This window comes from Tursiops truncatus, chromosome 8 (genome assembly GCF_011762595.2).
Source record: "Tursiops truncatus isolate mTurTru1 chromosome 8, mTurTru1.mat.Y, whole genome shotgun sequence".
In the NCBI taxonomy this organism is placed as follows: Eukaryota; Metazoa; Chordata; class Mammalia; order Artiodactyla; family Delphinidae; genus Tursiops; species Tursiops truncatus.
Window position 1 is genome coordinate 70960607 of NC_047041.1, and position 15800 is coordinate 70976406.

General features: G+C 40.9%; 1 protein-coding gene across 2 annotated transcripts in view; it reads right to left on the reverse strand.

The window, feature by feature from the left end:
- Positions 1-15800, reverse strand: part of TSG101 (tumor susceptibility 101) — a 56752-nt gene that overhangs the window by 7586 nt on the left and 33366 nt on the right. The window lies entirely within an intron of this gene.

Sequence of the window (15800 nt, forward strand, 5' to 3'; positions counted from 1 at the left end):
AAATAAAATAAATATTATAAATAAAATGAATCAAGTTATAATGATGTTGAATTTTCAAAAACCAATTTTAAAAAACACACTTAAATCCTGGAATTTACATTGTTTCTCTTATAAAATACGTTAAGGCAAATGCTACAATACAGGGCCAAAGAAGTCCTTCCAAATAAGTCTCCAGCTAAAGCCATTAACATTCAAAATGGGAATCAAGCTGAGGCAGCAATCACCTGGCTTTCTATAAAGGTCACAGTTCACCCGAGGAGGCTAGAAATGCCAAGGTTAGACTTAGTCTTCTCCTCTACCACACATAGACCTTTTTATACAGTATATTTGAACACTTTAAATCCATCTACTTTCTAAAAAGAAGAAAAAAACTAATTAAGATCTGCAATGTGAATACCAAGAGAAAAACCCAGATTAAAGTTCAAAATTGAATGAACCATGACACTTTAAGAGATTGTTTATATAAATAAGTAAGAAAAACGTTTGGTAAAAGGTTCTTATTCTTGATTGCTCTTCAAACAAAAAAATCTTTTTTTTCCTCAAACGTCTTAAGAGAAATTTTAATATTCCTTATACCTGCTATAACAAGCCTTGGATTAACGAGTTTGTGGCAAACTGCCATACCTCAAGTCCCCACACATTGTTGACCTTTACTCATGCAGAGTCGGATTTCAGAAGTGCCCTTCTACAATTCCAGATTAGCAGCAATTGAAAAGCTAACATAGATTTTGAGAAACAATCCTGAACAAAAACTTCATTTAAATGTCAGATAGGATCCAATCACTAAACTTAATCCTTAGGAAATAAGACGATTTTTCTACTATTAGGAAACCAATACTCTACTCAGTGGATCTGATAATTCAATGAATAATTTAGGCCAGTATCTTCAAAGTACACTGGTATATACACTACCTGATTTTAAACCATCTTTAAACACTTAAAGATAATCAGTTTTATTTATCTCCTAACAGTACTTACTGATGATCATTACTTCCTACAACTCAAAAAGGAGCTCATTTATATTAGAGAAAGAATCCATGGTAACCTCAAAGAAAAATACAAAGTAACTATAAACAGTAACTTTTCTGATCTTACCTCTAACCAGCAAAGTGAATCACTTGCCCCCGCCCCCAGCATTTTTCCTTCCTGAAGTTACTTGCTCAAGACCCATATAATGATCTTTGGTCGGGCATTTGTGCTACAGAGCAAACTATGGAGCCTAAGCAATCTGAAACAAAAGACTATTGACCCATCTACTGAGAAACTGGGTCAAGCCCATGTGGATCACTGGATCAAGCCCGTATTATTTCCTTCTAGAATAAAAACAGAAAAACAGGTCAATCTCTGAAACAGGAGAAACATTTCAAACAACTATATGAGCAGAGTCATTCTGATTCGTGCTATTAAACACAAATCAGGCAAATTCATTAAGCTGCTTACAAAAGGCTTTTATTTATAGTCTATGAATATATAAGCTTCTAATACTACTGGCCAGGCTCTGGGTGGGCTATGGAACTTTCTTCCAAAGAAATCAGGGGACCTCAATTTATCTTTTAAACACTATTAGAGCAGTACTCTTTATTTAAACTCTAGAAAGTTTCTATTACCACAATCAATGAGAAAAAGAAAAACAGCAGGTTTACACTTCTTGAAAATAAACACACAGCACAAAGAAAGATTTAGATTAATTTACATAACAATTCAAGTTTAAAAAGTGGAGGTTAAGTATAGACCTTTTTTTTTTTTTGCGGTATGCGGGCCTCTCACTGTTGCGGCCTCTCCCGTCTCCCGCTTAGGCTCCAGACGTGCAGGCTCAGTGGCCATGGCTCACGGGCCCAGCCGCTCTGCGGCATGTGGGATCTTCCCCAACCGGGGCACGAACCCGTGTCCCCTGCATTGGCAGGCGGACTCTCAACCACTGCGCCACCAGGGAAGCCCTAGACCTTATTAAAATAGATGCCAAAGTAGTAACTACTTCAAAAAATAAATGGCACTACAAAATCATTCAACTATCATAATCATGAAAGATGCTACAAGCAGGCTTAAGCACAAAGGGCAATTAATCTGAAGGACAGATTCCATCCTTTAAAACAAAATGGGTCAGAATCAAAGTCATACCTTAAAATTATTTTGTGAACAAGAACAATTTAAGAATCTACCATGTTAAAGAACAAAACTGGAGGTATCATGCTCCCTGATTTCAAACTACACTACAAAGCTTTTCAGTAATCAAAACAGTATGGTACTGGCATAAAAACAGACACATAGATCAACTGGACAGAACAGAGAGTCCAGAAATAAACCCACACTTATATGGTCAATTAATCTATGATAAAGGAGGGAAGAATACAGAACGGGGAAAAGACAGCCTCTTCAATAAATGGTTTTGGGAAAACTGGACTTTCTCACACTATATACAAAAATAAACTCAGAATGGGTTAAAATTAAATGTAAGACCTGAAACCGTTAAGACTCCTAGAAGAAAACATAAGCAGTACTAGGGATGTAATGTACAACATGATTAATACAATTAACACTGCTATATTTTATTTATTTTTGTTTATTTATTTATTTATGGCTGCCTTGGGTTTTCACTGCTGCGCACGGGCTTAGTTGCAGTGAGCAGGGGCTACTCTTCGTTGCAGTGCGTGGGCTTCTCATTGCAGTGGCTTCTCTTGTTGCGGAGCAAGGCCTCTAGGAGCACAGGCTTCAGTAGTTGTGGCACGCAGCTTCAGTAGTTGTGCTTCGCGGGCTCTAGAGCTCAGGCTCTAGAGCGCAGGCTCAGTAGTTGTGGTGCACGATTTAGCTGTTCCGCAGCATGTGGGATCTTCCTCGACCAGGGTCGAACCCATGTCCCCTGCACTGGCAGGTGGATTCTTAACCACTGCACCACCAGGGAAGTCCTGCTATATGTTATATAGGAAAGTTGTTAAGAGTAAATCCTAAAGAGTTCTCATCACAAAGGAAAAAAATATATTTTCTTGTATCTGTAGGAGATGACAGATGTTCACTAAACTTACTGTGGTAATCATTTCATGATGTATGTAAGTCAAATCATTATGCTGTACACCTTAAACTTATAAAGTGCTGTAAGTCAATTATATCTCAATACAACTGTAAGAAAAAAAAGTTAAAAAAAAAAAAGAAAACATGGGGAGTACTCTGACATTGGTCTTAATATTTTTTTGGATATGTCTCTTCAGGCAAGGGAAACAAAAGCAAAAAAAAACCCAAAAAACAAGCAAACAAAAAAACCAAATGGGAGACTACATCAAACTAAAAAAGCTTTTGACCAGCAAAGGAAACTATCAACAAAAAGAAAACGCAGCCTACTGAATGGGAGAAGATGGCTGCAAAAAATATCCGATAAGGGGTTAATATCCAAAATATACAAAGAACTCATACAAGTCAACATCAAAAAACAAACGGCCTGATTAAAAAATGGGCAGAGAACCTGAAGAGTTTTCCAAAGAAGGCATACAGATGGCCAACAGGCACATGAAAAGATGCTCAACATCACTAATCATCAGGGAAATGCAATCAAGACCACAATGAGGTATCACCTCACACCTGTCAGAATGGCTATTATCAAAAAGAAGACAAATAATAAGTGTTGGTGAGGATGTGGAGAAAAGGAAACCCGTGCTAGTAGTAATGCAAATTGGTGCAGCCACTATGGAAAACAGTATGGAGGGGTTCCTCAAAAAATTAAAAATAAAACTACCATATGACCCAGCAATTCCACTTCTGGGTATTTTTCTGAAGAAAACAAACACAGTCATTCAAAAAGATGTATGCACCCCTGTGTATTGCAGCATTATTACAATAGCCAAGATATGGAAGGAAGCAACCTAAGTGTCCATCCATAGATGAATGATTACCCCTCCTCAGCGTATGTGACCACATCCTCTGTCCCCACACTGGTCCGAGCCACCATCTCAGACCCAGATTCTTGCAGTGGCCTCCTCGGGGTGGGGAGCTCTGCTGCCACCCTTCCCTCCCGGGGTCTGGCACAGAGGCATCTGTTATAATAGCAATCAGATCAGATCACTCCTCTGCTCAAAGCCTGCCCGTGGCTCCGCTCACGTAGAGGAAAAGCCACAGGCCTCCTCCCCTTGACCCACAAGGGCTTACTTGAGCCAGCCCTGTTTCCCCTCCGACCCCATCTCTCTGTGCACGCCTCGCTCACACCACTAGTCTCTTTGCAGTTCCTTGAACCATAAACATACTCCCACCTCAAAGTATAAGGCACAGAAGCCTTTTTCCAGTCTTGGAGATCTCCAGGTCACCATCCAAGCGAGCAGAGCGCGGATGGGGCTGAAACAGCAAACCAGTGTGTTTGGGGCTCAAGGAGTGACAGGAGGCCAGTGGTGTGAGCAAGGTGGATATAGAGGAGGTGAGATCAGAACGCAGTCCTCACCCTCCAGGTCTTCCTGTGCCCCTCTTTCGTCTGAATGTTCCTAGGTAGCATTTATCTCCATCTGGTGCATTGTATACTATGCTGCAAGTTTGTTTTCTGTCTTCCCCCATTGAAATGTAAACTCCATGAAGGCAGGAAGTTACTTTGTGTTGTTCTTACTCCTGGCATGTAGCAAGCACTTAGTAAATATATGTTGAATGACTAAATGAATAAACAAATAACTGAAGAAAAAAATAGATGAATGGATAAAGAAAGTGTGGTATGGGCTTCCCTGGTGGCACAGTGGTTAAGAATCTGCCTGCCAATGCAGGGTACACGGGTTTGAGCCCTGGCCCAGGAAGATCCCACATGTGGCGGAACAACTAAGCCCGTGCACCACAACTACTGAGCCTGCACTCTAAAGCCCATGAGCCACAACTACTGAGCCCATGTGCCACAACTACTGAAGCCCACGTGCCTAGAGCCCATGCTCCGCAACAAGAGAAGCCACTGCAATGAGAAGCCCGCGCACTGCAATGAAGAGTAGCCCCTGCTCGCCACAGCTAGAGAAAGCCCGTGCACAGACCCAATGCAGCCAAAAATTAATTAATTAAAAAAAGAAAATATGGTATGTATTTGTGTGTATACGTGTGTGTGATGTACTGATGGTACATCCTCCAATGAACTTCATAAAAGAGCCAATTTGTCCACTGACTTTCTTCACACGTATATTCATAACATGTAGAGGTTTCGTTGAGTGGGACCACACTTTTCTGGGTACCATACTGGACCACACTCTAGTAACATTCTTGAACATTTACTTGATAAATCTTTTTTTTTTTAAGATTTATTATTTATTTATTTATTTTTGGCTGTGCCGGGTGTTAGTTGTGGCATGCGGGATCTTTCCTGCAGCGCATGGGCTTCTCTCTAGTTGTGGCATGCAGTTTTTCTCTTCTTTAGTTGTGGTGCACAGGCTCTAGGGCACGTGAGCTCTGTAGTTGTGGTGCGCAGGTTCCAGAGAGTGTGGACTCTGTAGTTTGCAGCACGTGGGCTCTAGTTGAGGCGCACAAGCTCAGTAGTTGCGGCATGCGGGCTTAGTTGCCCCGCAGCATGTGGGATCTTAGTTCCCTGACCAGGGATTGATCCCGCATCCCCTGCATTGCAAGGCAGATTCTTTATCACTGAACCGCCAGGGAAGTCCCGATAAATCTTAAATCTTTCTTAATTTGGATTAAAATATCAAACAACTTCATCACTCCCAGATCACTGCCACCTGGGTGCACCACCAGCACATCAGGGTCTGACAGAGAGTGCTATGCATGAATCAAGGTGGAGTGACTGGTCCCTCATGCCACTCTTCCCTATCCAATAGAGTTTGGAATTCTCCATGGGAATGCCCAGCTGGGGACCAAAGCTTTTCTTGAATGCCCGTTTTTCAGCCCTGAAAACATACAGATGACCAATATCCACACCTGCTTCTGCTGTATTCTGGCATGTGCTATTAAGAGAACAAACAAGTATTAATGTTGCCTCCTAAATTTATTCCTTGTAACTTGGTGCCGGTCAAGTAGTTTTAAACCTTTAAAATCAGAGTTCAAGTTCTCTTATAGTTTTGGCAATGCCAACTTGGTAAAAGTTATATGCCAGTCCTAACAAAAATGTTTTACTCTTAAGAAGCATAATTGAATCTGAAGAAACAGAAACTTAAAGTTTTAAGTTTTTTAGATATCAAGAAAAGTTTACCTTCCTTCTGACGCTTTTGTTGATATATAATGCCTGCAATGGGCAGAAAATCTAAGGAAAACTGTCCAAATTCCACAGCTTTTCCCACTGATCTTCCAGTAGAAAATGTTTTTGCTAGTAACTTGCAAAGATGATATACAAAAAATACACCTGGGACTTCCCTGGTGGCACAGTGGTTAAGAATCCGCCTGCCAATGCAGGGGACATGGGTTCCATCCCTGGTCCGGGAAGATCCCACATGCCACAGAACAACTAAGCCCGTGCACCACAACTACTGACCCTGCGCTCTAGAGCCTGAGTGCCACAACTACTTGAGCCCACATACCGCAACTACTGGAGCCCACGCGCTCTAGGGCCTGCGTGCCGCAACTACTGAGCCCGCGTGCTGCAACTACTGAAGCCTGTGCGCTCAGAGTCCATGCTCCGCAACAAGAGAAGCCACCACAATGAGAAGCCCGAGCACTGCAACGAAGAGTAACCTCCGCTCGCTGCAACTAGATAAAGCCCATGTGAAGCAACAAAGACCCAACACAGCCAAAAAACAAAACAAAAAGAACACCTGGTCTTACAGTAACTTCAACGAAGAATTTAAGTCATAGATCACAACTTTTCCCTCATTAAATAATACAACTGAATTAAAATATCACTGCAATTGCCCAGACCTGATGGAAAAGCACCACCAACAGGTTTTTCACTATTCAACAGCTGCCTTCACTGCTTAGTCAATGCCCTCAGTGAGCACCAATCTCATGAAGGTGGTTTTAAAAGTCAGGTTAGGCAGGAAGCTGTCTGCCAGGTGACAAAAAAGCTATAAAAAGAGATGACAAAACAAATTCTCTGATTTTCTTATAAAGGTGGTTGTTCAAAATCTACATGTAATGGAGTCAGAAAGAGCTGTTTTAAAGTCCCAAGATCTGCATCAATCCTCAGTCTTCTGCAATGTTTCAGAAGAGACTGCTATTAAGAATGTAATCTCTATTACTTCTTTTTTTTTTTCCCCCAACCTCACTGCATAGCATGTGAAATCTTGGGATCTTAGTGCCCCGACCAGAGATTGAACCCTCGCCCCCTGCAGTGGAAGTGCGGAGTCTTAACCACTGGACCGCCAGGGAAGTTGCCTCTATTACTTCACTTTAAGTGGTTCTTTTACTTCAATATTGTTGGAGATGGTTAAAAATCAACGCTTGCACAGGCATCCACATCAATAATAAGACATGAGTTAATTAATGATGCCATGAAACTGGTGTTTGTTTTACATCATAAAATCAAAATCTTTAAAGTGAAACTATCAAGTTCCACAAAGGATAAATAACCACTTTCATTCTTCCTCATGGCCTTAGTAGCACAGAGAATAATAGCACAAATCCTGATGGCCACTGACAGAAAATGTTGACTATCTGTGAACTCTAATATTCAGATGATACTTTTATGTTTCTGCTTTCCTTTACGACGATTTTGAAGTTCAACAGTTTTGCACAATGTACTACTAAAATATGATGAAAAAAATCACGTAGGTAAGCAACAAAGGGTAGAAAAACAATAAACATTAAAAGGATATCCTAGATTATCATAAAATGATAATTTGTTTTTAGCCTTTCTAAGAAAGTACTCTTAAAAGTACTTTAAAGAGCTTCCCTGGTGGCGCAGTGGTTGAGAGTCCGCCTGCCGATGCGGGGGACGCGGGTTCGTGCCCCGGTCCGGGAGGATCCCACATACCGTGTAGCGGCTGGGCCCGTGAGCCATGGCCGCTGGGCCTGTGCGTCCGGACCCTGTGCTCCGCAACGGGAGAGGCCACAACAGTGAGAGGCCCGCGTACCAAAAAAAAAAAAAAAAAAAAAGTACAATATTAATTGCTTTGATTCTTGTTCTAAAAACAAACATTAGATTTGATTTAAAATGTACCCTTTTCCGAGAGGCAGCCGGGAAGATGGCGGAAGAGTAGGATGCGGAGATCACCTTCCTCCCCACAGATACACCAGAAATACATCTATACGTGGAACAACAACTACAGAACACCTACTGAACGCTGTTAGAAGACCTCAGACCTCCCAAAAGGCAAGAAACCCCCCAAGTACCTGGGTAGGGCAAAAGAAAAGAGAATAAACAGAGACAAAAGGATAGGGACAGGACCTGCACCAGTGGGAGGGAGCTGTGAAGGAGGAAAAGTTTCCACACACTAGGAAGCCCCTTCGCGGGCGGAGCCTGCGGGTGGTGGAAGGTGAAAGCTTCGGAGCCGCGGAGGAGAGTGCAGACTCAGGGGTGCAGGGGACAAAGCACAGACATTCCCGCACGCACAGAGGATCGGTGCCGGCCAGCACTCACCAGCCCGAGAGGCTTGTCTGCTTCCCCACCGGGGCGGGCGGGGCTGGGAGCTGAGGCTCGGGCTTCGGTCAGAGCGCAGGGAGAGGACTGGGGTTGGCCGCGTGAACACAGCCTGCAGGGGGTTAGTGCGCCATGGTTGGCCAGGACGGAGTCCAGGGAAAAGTCTGGACCTGCCGAAAAGGCAAGAGACGTTTTCTTCCTTCTTTGTCTCCTGGTGCGCGAGGAGAAGGGATTAAGAGCGCTGCTTAAAGGAGCTCCAGAGACTGGCGCGAGCCGCGGCTAAAAGCACGGACCCCAAAGACAGGCATGAGACGCTAAGGCTGCTGCTGCCGCCACCAGGAAGCCTGTGTGCGAGCACAGGTCACTATCCACACCCCCTTCCGGGGAGCCTGTGCAGCCCGCCACTGCCAAGGGTCCCGCGAATCAGGGGCAACTCCCCTGGGAGAACGCACGGGGCGCCTCAGGCTGCAGCAATGTCACGCTGGCCTCTGCTGCCGCAGGCTCGCCCCGCACTCCGTGCCCCTCCTTCCCCCCAGCCTGAGTGAGCCAGAGCCCCCAAGTCAGCTGCTCTTTAACCCCATCCTGTGTGAGCGAAGAACAGATGCCCTCCGGCGACCTACACACAGAGGCGGGGCCAAATGCGAAGCTGAGCCCCTGGGAGCTGTAAGAACAAAGAATAGAAAGGGAAATCACTCCCAGCAGCCTCAGAAGCAGCGGATTAAAGCTCTACAATCAATTTGATGTACCAGCATCTGTGAAATACATGAATAGACAACGAATCATCCCAAATTAAGGAGGTGGACTTTGGGAGCAACATTTATGATTTTTTCCCCTTTTCCTCTTTCTGTGAGTGTGTATGTATATGCTTCTCTGTGAGATTTTGTCTGTATAGCTTTGCTTCCACCATTTGTCCGACGGTTCTATCCATCCGTTTTTTTTAAAATTTTTTCTTAATAATTACTTTTTATTTTAATAACTTTATTTTATTTTACTTTATCATCGTTCTTTCCTTCCTTCCCACCTTTAGACAACGAGTCATCACAAATTGAAGAGATGGACTTTGAGAGCAAGATTTATGATTTTTTCCCCCTTTTCCTCTTTTTGTGACTGTGTATGTGTATGCTTCTGTGTGAGATTTTGTCTGTATACCTTTGCTTCAACCATTTGTCCTAGGGCTCTATCCATCCCTTTTTATTTTTTCTCTTAATAATTTTTTATTTTAATAACTTTATTATATTTTATCTTACTTTATTTTACTTTATCTTCTTTCTTTTTTATTCCCTCCTTTCTTTCTTTCTTTCTTTTTCTCTCTTTCTTTCTTTCTTTCTTGTTTTCTTTCTTTCTTTCTACTTCTACTGATTCTTTCTTTCTACGTTGTTTCCCTTTTATTCTGAGCCATGTGGATGAAGGTCTCTTGGTGCTGCAGCCAGGAGTCAGTGCTGTGCCTCTGAGGTGGGAGAGCCAACTTCAGGACACTGGCCCACAAGAGACCTCCCAGCTCCACGTAATATCAAATGGCGAAAATCTCCCAGAGATCTCCATCTCAACACCAACACCCAGCTTCACTCAACAGCTAGCAAACTACAGTGCTGGACACCCTATGCCAAACAACTAGCAAGACAGGAACACAACCCCACCCATTAGCAGAGAGGCTGCCTAAAATCATAAGTCCACAGACACCCCAAAATACACCACCAGACATGGACCGGCCCATCAGAAAGACAAGATCCAGCCTCATCCACCAGAACACAGGCACTAGTCCCCTCCACCAGGAAGCGTACACAACCCACTGAAACAACTTTAGCCACTGGGGACAGACACCAAAAACAACAGGAACTACGAACGTGCAGCCTGCAAAAAGGAGACCCCAAACACAGTAAGATAAGCAAAATGGGAAGACAGAAAAACACACAGCAGATGAAAGAGCAAGATAAAAACCCACCAGACCTAACAAATGAAGAGGAAATAGGCAGTCTACCTGAAAAAGAATTCAGAATAATGATAGTAAAGATGATCCAAAATCTTGGAAATAGAATAGAGAAAATGCAAGAAACATTTAACAAGGACCTAGAAGAACTAAAGATGAAACAAGCAACGATGAAAAGCACAATAAATGAAATTAAAAATACTCTAGAAGGAATCAATAGCAGAATAACTGAGGCAGAAGAACGGATAAGTGACCTGGAAGATAAAATAGGGGAAATAACTACTGCAGAGCAGAATAAAGAAAAAAGAATGAAAAGAACTGAGGACAGTCTCAGAGACCTCTGGGACAACATTAAACACACCAACATTCGAATTATAGGGGTTCCAGAAGAAGAGAAAAAGAAAGGGACTGAGAAAATATTTGAAGAGATTATAGTTGAAAACTTCCCTAATATGGGAAAGGAAATAGTTAATCAAGTCCAGGAAGCACAGAGAGTCCCATACAGGATAAATCCAAGGAGAAACATGCCAAGACACATATTAATCAAACTGTCAAAAGTTAAATACAAAGAAAACATATTAAAAGCAGCAAGGGAAAAACAACAAATAACACACAAGGGAATCCCCATAAGGTTAACAGCTGATCTATCAGCAGAAACTCTGCAAGCCAGAAGGGACTGGCAGGACATATTTAAAGTGATGGAGGAGAAAAACCTACAACCAAGATTAGTCTACCCAGCAAGGATCTCATTCAGATTTGACAGAGAAATTAAAACCTTTACAGACAAGCAAAAGCTGAGAGAGTGCAGCGCCACCAAACCAGCTTTACAACAAATGCTAAAGAATCTTCTCTAGGAAGAAACACAAGAGAAGGAAAAGACCTACAATAACAATCCCAAAACAATTAAGAAAATGGGAATAGGAACATACATATCGATAATTACCTTAAAGGTAAATGGATTAAATGCTCCCACCAAAAGACACACACTGGCTGAATGGATACAAAAACAAGACCCATATATATGCTGTCTACAAGAGACCCACTTCAGACCTAGAGACACATACAGACTGAAAGTGAGGGGATGGAAAAAGATATTCCATGCAAATGGAAACCCAAAGAAAGCTGGAGTAGCAATTCTCATATCAGACAAAACAGACTTTAAAATAAAGACTATTACAAGTGATAAAGAAGGACACTTTTAATGATCAAGGGATCGATCCAAGAAGAAGATATAACAAATTGTAAATATTTATGCACCCAACATAGGAGCACCTCAATACATAAGGCAAATACTAACAGCCATAAAAGGGGAAATCGACAGTAACACATTCATAGTACGGGACTTTAACAGCCCACTTTCACCAATGGACAGATCATCCAAAATGAAAATAAATAAGGAAACACAAGCTTTAAATGATACATTAAACAAGATGGACTTAATTGATATTTATAGGACATTCCATCCAAAAACAACAGAATACACATTTTTCTCCAGTGCTCATGGAACATTCTCCAGGATAGATCGTATCTTGGGTCACAAATCAAGCCTTGGTAAATTTAAGAAAACTGAAATTGTATCAAGTGTCTTTTCTGACCACAATGCTATGAGACTAGATAACAATTACAGGAAAAGATCTATAAAAAATACAAACACATGGAGGCTAAACAATACACTACTTAATAACGAAGTGATCACTGAAGAAATCAAAGAGGAAATTAAAAAATACCTAGAAACAAATGACAATGGAGACACGACGACCCAAAATCTATGGGATGCAGCAAAATCAGTTCTAAGAGGGAAGTTTATAGCAATACAATCCTACCTTAAGAAACAGGAAACATCTCAAATAAACAACATAACCTTGCACCTAAAGCAATTAGAGGAAGAAGAACAAAAAACCCCCAAAGTTAGCAGAAGGAAAGAAATCATAAAGATCAGATCAGAAAGAAAGGAAAAAGAAATGAAGGAAACGACAGCTAAGATCAATAAAACTAAAAGCTGGTTCTTTGAGAAGATAAACAAAATTGATAAACCATTAGCCAGACTCATCAAGAAAAAAAGGGAGAAGACTCAAATCAATAGAATTAGAAATGAAAAAGAAGTAACAACTGACACTGCAGAAATACAAAAGATCATGAGAGACCACTACAAGCAACTCTATGCCAATAAAATGGACAACCTGGAAGAAATGGACAAATTCTTAGAAATGCACAACCTGCCAAGACTGAATCACGAAGAAATAGAAAATAAGAACAGACCAATCACAAGCACTGAAATTGAAACTGTGATTAAAAATCTTCCAAAAAACAAAAGCCCAGGACCAGATGGCTTCACAGGCAAATCTATCAAACATTTAGAGAAGAGCTAACACCTATCCTTCTGAAACTCTTCCAAAATATAGCAGAGGGAGGAACACTCCCAAACTCATTCTATGAGGCCACCATAACCCTGATACCAAAACCAGACAAGGATGTCACAAAGAAAGAAAACTACAGGCCAATATCACTGATGAACATAGATGCAAAAATCTTCAGCAAAATAGTAGCAAACAGAATCCAACAGCACATTAAAAGGATCATACACCATGACCAAGTGGAGTTTATTCCAGGAATGCAAGGATTCTTCAATATATGCAAATCAATCAACGTGATACACCATATTAACAAATTAAAGGAGAAAAACCATACGATCATCTCAATAGATACAGAGAAAGCTTTCGACAAAATTCAACACCCATTTATGATAAATACCCTGCAGAAAGTAGGCACGGAGGGAACTTTCCTCAACATAACAAAGGCCATATATGACAAACCCACAGCCAACATCGTCCTCAATGGTGAAAAACTGAAAGCATTTCCACTAAGATCAGGAACAAGACAAGGTTGCCCACTCTCACCACTCTTATTCAACATAGTTTTGGAAGTTTTAGCCACAGCAATCAGAGAAGAAAAGGAAATAAAAGGAATCCAAATCAGAAGAGAAGAAGTAAAGCTGTCACTGTTTGCAGATGACATGATACTATACATAGAGAATCCTAAAGATGCTACCAGAAAACTACTAGAGCTAATCAATGAATTTGGTAAAGTAGCAGGATACAAAATTAATGCACAGAAATCTCTGGCATTCCTATACACTGATGATGAAAAATCTGAAAGTGAAATCAAGAAAACACTCCCATTTACCACTGCAACAAAAAGAATAAAATATCTAGGAATAAACCTACCTAAGGAGACAAAACACCTGTATGCAGAAAACTATAAGACACTGATGAAGGAAATTAAAGATGATACAAACAGATGGAGAGATATACCATGTTCTTGGATTGGAAGAATCAACATTTTGAAAATGACTATACTACCGAAAGCAATCTACAGATTCAATGCAATCCCTATCAAACAGCCAATGGCATTTTCCACAGAACTAGAACAAAAAGTTTCACAATTTGTATGGGAACACAAAAGACCCCGAATTGCCAAAGCAATTTTGAAAACAAAAAACGGAGCTGGAGGAATCAGGCTCCCTGACTTCAGACTATACTACAAAGCTACAGTAATCAAGACAGTATGGTACTGGCACAAAAACAGATAGATCAATGGAACAGGACAGAAAGCCCAGAGATAAACCCATGCACATATGGTCACCTTATCTTTGATAAAGGAGGCAGGAATGTACAGTGGAGAAAGGACAGCCTCTTCAATAAGTGGTGCTGGGAAATCTGGACAGCTACATGTAAAAGTATGAGATTAGATCACTCCCTAACACCATACACAAAAATAAGCTCAAAATGGATTAAAGACCTAAATGTAAGGCCAGAAACTATTAAACTCTTAGAGGAAAACATAGGCAGGACACTATGACATAAATCACAGCAAGATCCTTTTTGACCCACCTCCTAGAGAAATGGAAATAAAAACAAAAATAAACAAATGGGACCTAATGAAACTTCAAAGCTTTTGCACAGCAAAGGAAACCATAAACAAGACAAAAAGACAACCCTCAGAATGGGAGAAAATATTTGCAAATGAAGCAACTGACAAAGGATTAATCTCCAAAATTTATAAGCAGCTCATGCAGCTCAATAACAAAAAACCAAAGAACCCAATCCAAAACTGGGCAGAAGACCTAAATAGACATTTCTCCAAAGAAGATATACAGACTGCCAACAAACACATGAAAGAATGCTCAACATCATTAATCATTAGAGAAATGCAAATCAAAACTACAATGAGATATCATCTCACACTGGTCGGAATGGCCATCATCAAAAACTCTAGAAACAATAAATGCTGGAGAGGGTGTGGAGAAAAGGGAACCCTCTTGCACTGTTGGTGGGAATGTAAATTGATACAGCCACTGTGGAGAACAGTATGGAGATTCCTTAAAAAACTACAAATAGAACTACCATATGACCCAGCAATCCCACTACTGGGCATATACCCTGAGAAAACCATAATTCAAAAAGAGCCATGTACCAAAATGTTCACTGCAGCTCTATTTACAATAGCCCGGAGATGGAAACAACCTAAGTGTCCACCATCGGTGAATGGATAAAGAAGATGTGGCACATATATACAATGGAATATTACTCAGCCATAAAAAGAAACGAAATTGAGCTATTTGTAATGAGGTGGATAGACCTAAAGTCTGTCATAGAGAGTGAAGTAAGTCAGAGAGAGACAAATACCGAATGCTAACACAAATATATGGAATTTAAGAAAAAAAAATGTCATGAAGAACCTAGGGGTAAGACAGGAATAAAGACACAGACCTACTAGAGAATGGGCTTGAGGATATGGGGAGGGGGAAGGGTAAGCTGTGACAAAGCGAGAGAGAGGCAGGGACATATATTCACTACCAAACCTAAGGTAGATAGCTAGTGCGAAGCAGCTGTATAGCACAGGGAGATCAGCTCGGTGCTTTGTGATTGCCTGGAGGGGTGGGATAGGGAGGGTGGGAGAGAGGGAGACGCAAGAGGGAAGAGATATGGGAACATATGTATATATATAACTGATTCATTTTCTTGTAAAGCAGAAACTAACATGCCGTTGTAAAGCAATTATATTCCAATAAAGATGTTAAAAAAATAAATAAATAAAAATAAAATAAAACGTACCATTTCCCCCGTATTCCTATTTTTTAATGTATGGATATCATCTATTCTAAGTTATAAAATGCTTCATATCTATTGTAGTGAAATGAGTTAACATAAAAAAGATCTTTAGGAACTGAGGTTCTCTACAAATCAAATACTATCGTCTCAGTGAGAAACAGGGTAACAAATAGCACTATTCCTATTTTACTGATGATGCCTGAGCCATAATGGAGAGATTAACAACATTTAGTGTGTTTTGCTTGTGGATTAATGATCTCCCATCATCAGGTTTCTAACTCAAGCATTTAAATTA